Source organism: Mirounga leonina, unplaced genomic scaffold (assembly GCF_011800145.1).
Source record: "Mirounga leonina isolate KUSES-001 unplaced genomic scaffold, KU_Mleo_1.0 Mir_195, whole genome shotgun sequence".
Taxonomy (NCBI): Eukaryota; Metazoa; Chordata; class Mammalia; order Carnivora; family Phocidae; genus Mirounga; species Mirounga leonina.
The window spans coordinates 4592796-4598461 of record NW_023270490.1 but is presented as its reverse complement, the minus strand read 5'-3'; positions in this window follow the sequence as shown (position 1 = coordinate 4598461).

The following is a 5666-nucleotide window of genomic DNA, read 5'->3' as shown; positions in this document are numbered from 1 at the left end:
TAGAATAGAATAGAATAGAATAGAATAGAATAGAATAGAATAGAATATTTCATGATGTATTATAGGTAATATGGATAATATTGATTAGTGAAAGTTAGTTTTGATTATGAATATGTGCATATGGATTCATGATGTATTTTTTCTTTTTTTTAAGCTTTTTAAAAATTTTATTTATTTATTTGTCAGAGAGAGAGAGAACACAAGCAGGGGAAGAGGCAGGCAGAGGGAGAAGCAGACTCCCTGCTGAGCAAGGAGCCTGATGTGGGACTTGATCCCAAGACCCTGGAATCGTAAACTGAGCTGAAGGCAGACACTTAACCGACTGAGCCACCCAGGTGTCCCTCATGATGTATTTCTTACTATGGTTTATAATCAGAAAAGTTTAGAAGTCTCTGATCTTTATTGTAGTTCAGTGGTTAAAAGCGTGGGCTCTGGAGTCTGCTGGCGTGGGTTCAAATCTTAGTAGTGTACTAGCTGTCTGAGATTAGACATGTCAGTTAAACTCTCTGAATCTCAGTTACTTCAGGGAAGTACAGCATACTAAAGCAAAATATAAAATGTAATACTGGATATCATAGTCTCTCAGGTTCTGGGGCCATTTATTTTCAGAAAGGGCCATTCTGTCCCCTATATCTTTCCTTTGTTCCCAGACTGCTGCTAATCTTCTGGGGTCCACTCCTTTTAAGTAAAGTTACTCCTTCTATCTTAACCTCTCTCTCCCTCTGATCACCTCTCATTCCCTCAACCTCCAGCTGCTATCTCCAACATCATCTGGTGAAAACCAAAGCCATTTAATACGTAAAACTTCTTTCTGGAAAAATGTCCAGATAGCTAGTAGTGGACTATCTCGCCTACTAGAACAACTACAAAAGCTAGACAAAAAAAATTGGTATGAAGGCATCCTAAAACAGAGACACAGTGCTCCACTTCAGTGGAAAACAATAAGGAGACCGTAGTTGACTTTTCAGCAGAATTGATGGAAGCCAAAACATAAAACCCTTTAAAAAAAAATAAGAGCTGAAAGAAAATAACTACCAACCTATAATCCTACACCCAGTAAAAATATCCATCAAAATTTAAGATGAAATAAATATATTTTCAGACAAACAAAAACGGAGTGAACACATTACCAGCAGACTTTACCTAAAAGAAAGACAAAGTCCTTTAGGAAAAGAAGAAATAATCTCAGAAGGAAGACTAAAATTTTAGGAAAGAATGAAGAGCAGCAGCAGAAGAAGAAATGTGTTGGTAAATCTAAATGAATATTGACCTCATTAAAAGATAATAATCAGGGCGCCTGGGTGGCTCAGTTGTTTAAGCGGCTGCCTTCAGCTCAGGTCATGATCCTGGAGTCCCGGGATCGAGTCCCGCATCAGGCTCCCTGCTCAGCGGGGAGTCTGCTTCTCCCTCTGACTCTCCCCCTTCTCATGCTCTCTCTCTATCACTATCTCTCTCAATAAATAAATAAAAATCTTTAAAAAAATAAAAAAGATAATAATCATGTCTTGCAGGGTTTAAAATATATGTAGAATTAAAATTTACAGCAGCAATAATGCAAAGGTAAGGAAAAGGGATTTAAACAGGTCCTAACTTCCTTGCATTGGCAGAGAAGTGTTAAAAGCACTAATTTCATTAGACTACAATAAGACAAGGATCATACTTGTAATCTGTAAGATAACAACAAAAGAAAATGTGGAAATAACAAGCTAATAGAGAGGAGAATGACCTAAAGAAAGATGTCATTAATGTAAAAGTTCATAATAAAGAAAATGGAACTGACAACAGATGGAACTCACTGAAACAGCTACTAATGTATTAGTATTATGTTAATAATGTATTAATAATTACATTAACTGTAAATGGACTAAATGCTCAAACGAAAGGAGATCATCATACTAAATGAAAAAAAAAACCAAAAACCCAACTATTTTCTGCTTGCAAGAGATAAGCCTTAAATATGAGCATACAGACAGGATGAAAATAAAGGATGGGAAAAGATACTCTATGCATACATAATCAAAAGGAAGCTGATTAGTTACTATCAGATGAAGTCAATTTTAAGATAAAGAGCAATATGGGGCGCCTGGGTGGCTCAGTCGGTTAAGCGTCTGCCTTCGGCTCAGGTCATGATCCCAGGGTCCTGGGATCGAGCCCCGCATCGGGCTCCCTGCTCCGCGGGAGGCCTGCTTCTCCCTCTCCCACTCCCCCTACTTGTGTTCCCTCTCTCGCTGTGTCTCTCTCTGTCAAATAAATAAATAAAATCTTTTTAAAAGATAAAGAGCAATATAATAGATGAAGAGAGTGAATTTTTTAACAAAAACCATCAGTCCCACTGAAAGATAGAACAATCCTAAGTCTAGAAAGAGTCACTAATATAGCTTTGATATGTATAAGGCAGAAACCACCAGATCTAAAAGGAGAAATGGAGAAGTCCACAATCATAGTGGTGGGCTTTAACATTCCTCTATCAGTAACTAATGAACAAACCAACAAAACTAAATCAGCAGGAATAGAAAAATTTTGACCAATGCTATTTAACACACATAACCTAACTGACATTTACAGAACAAAGCAACTGATAACTGCAGAATATATATTCTTTTTCAAGTGTACATGGAACATTTACCCAAATTGACATGTGCTGGCCTGTAGGGTAGGTCTCAAATTTAGAAGGTGGGTGGCAGGGGCAGGGTTTGCTGCTGGATTGGATGTGAGGATGACAAAGAGAGGAGTCAAGGCTGATGAAGGATCCAGGGCTCTAAAGTCCAGAGTGACTGATTCATGCTGCACAGTTAGCATTTTGGAAAGATAGGGGTGTGTGTGTGTGTATGTATGTGTGTGTGTTTAACAGTCATAAGATAGTCAGGAGTATTTACATGAGTGAGTCAACCTGGGAGTGAACCTGTGTCCAACTGAACATGAAGCGATTATTCAAACTTGGTTTCTGGAATATTCCCAGGGTGAAGTTATTTCCTGTTTTTATCACTGCTCAGTTGAAGTGCTTCTTCTAGGAACTGGGTGGCATCATCTGTTTCAGTTTGGAATGGTAGGCGCATAGAAAAATCTCCATAAAAATCCCACAGGGTTGACAGACACTTCTGAGAAATGAAGTGAGACAACCCAATTCCTGGCCTCTCTTATCAGAGAGGGATTGGTTTCTTCATCTGCTGATTGAGTATCAGCTGTGAGTCTGGGTCTGGGAAAGAGATAGACAAGAAAAGCAGAGAACCCTCCCGGATAGGTGAGGAGGCATTCACTCCAAAAGCCAAGTATCAAGGATATACTTTGGGAAATCCCACACAAAATTGCATTATGTACCCTTGTGTGATATGTTTGAAGTAGTAAAGAACATTCTGGAGCTCAGTTCTCCTTTGAACTAGCTCCAAGACATTGGGCTGGAAAGGAAACATTGTGTCTCAGTTTCTTTACTGTAAAGTGGGAGTGATGTTATTGATAAAACCATCATTACGGAGGTAAAACAGATAATATTCAGAGCCTGCTCAGAGCAGTGCTTGGGATTAAGTTCCCCAAAATTAGCATTTGCAACTTTTATCATTCTGCTGTTTCAATATTTCTTTTCTTTTTTTAAAATTACGAAACCACAACATTTTTAAAAAATGTTAGGAGAGAATAATAGTGAAAGAGTCTGTCATCATCCCATCTCCTTGACTCAATCATGGTAGCTTCAGATAGTTTTTTATATTGATTATGTCATTGTTTTGAAAGTGCCTGGCTTATAGCAGGTGATCAATATATGCATACTGATTGCCTGACTGTCCAGTTGAATGCCAACTACTTTGTTCTATGCTTTGCGTACCTAATTTAGTATATAAGATGATGAATATAATTATATCATATACATTCTTTTATGTTTTTTCATAAGCTTCACGATCATAATCTTTATGGCTCCTGGAAATCTCATCGTGTCAATGTGCAAGCTCTGGATAAGCCATTTCTCTTTTGCTGTCCTGTTTGTACGGAGAATTACTGCAGACCACACTCTTCAGACACCACCACAGTGAACAGTTCTCTATATAGCATTTTGCCTTTTTTGGTAAAAGTTCTTAAGAGAATCATAGAATACTGAGTTGAACGTTCCAAACTCCACCTTTAAGTTAGCTGAGAAAGGAGCCCCCAACGATGAAACCAAAAAATGGGATTCCTCCCATAAGTTTAGGTGGTAATAAAATGAATGCCATGAGATGACGAAATCTTGTGGTGATCCTATTACCATTTTGAAGCATTGCTTTTCACTCTTTCAAAAAAAAAAAAATGATTTTAAAACCCACAACTCCGCCAGCAGATCAATAGAAGATATGAGTATTTTGATGTATTCGTCGGACAACAGTAACAAACTCACCCTTCGTGGATATACGTCAAGAAAAATCTCAGACCTCTGGTTAATTCAAAGGTGGGCTTTAAAAAGCTGCAGAGAAAGATTTTCAGCCAGGCACATGTTTCCTGAAGCAGCAACCCCAACATCTGATGGCGTGTTGGGTGATAAATGTCTCCCTCCTTATGCTGGGGAAGCAGGGGAGGGAAGGTGAATCACAGCCCTCGATTTGAGTGAGAGGCACTTACCTCATAAGGCAGAGACTGCCTTATGGAGAGAGGTTCTCCCCTCTCAGAGCAATGATGGGTGACTGCAAGCCTGGTGGTCCTCCATGGGGTCTCTGGAGCCAGGCAACCATGGGCATGAAGAGCAACTTTGCTACCTTGTCTGGTATGTAAGTTAGTAACTGACCAAGGCAGGGCTCAGGCCCAGGTCTCCCAGGCTCCAGAACCCCCGACTCCGAGCATAACACTACTCTCTCTCCAGATTGGTTCTTCTCTTATTTTGGTTGATCCCAAAGTTCACTGGAAATGGAAAGGATGAATGTGGAGGAGCCATGTTAGAAGGTCATTGCCATGGCTTCTTGATAGAAGACGTCAGCTTCAATCAGCATGGTTGCTGGAGAGGAGGTGAGAAGTGGCTGTTTTCAGGATTTATTTGAAGAAAACATGACAGGATAATATCTATGTGACACCCAGTCATGCACCTGAAAGGGGACATAGGCACATTTCCCCGAAGGTAATGGTGCTCCACCAATTTGCTCATTGGCTCCATTGCTCATTGGATACCAGCCTAGAATTTGGAGGCTTTATTTTCACAGAAACACCTGAGGTTTAAATAGAGCATCTTTCTCCCCAAACTGGCCTTTTTTCACTCCATCCCCTGAATTATAGCCGTAAGGTAGCATGAGAAGAAAATAAAATCAGATAACCCTGAGAATAAAACCACTGACTCAGTGATCACTACACGGTCGCTCCATGTTCCAGTGCATCTTCAAAGGAACCCAGTGAGGTGGGGAATCTTCATCCCCTTCCTACACAGGAGAAAACTGAAGTACAAAGAAGTTACAGAATTTGCCGGAAGCCACAGAGCTGTTCAGTAAGAGCAGGGATTCCATAGGGGTGTGTCTGATTTGCAGCATTCGCAGGCTTCATCATGAGGCCCTGCTGCTTCCCGCCATGTTGGGGGAAAAGGGTGGGGGCTCAGCATGAGGCAGAGGAGCAGACTTCTTTCTGCAAGTCACAGAACTGGTTCAGGGTCAGCACTCTGTTGCCAGCTCACATCCCAGCCCAGTGAGTTCTGTGTTTTCTCTTTGAGGGTTAAGAACACACAA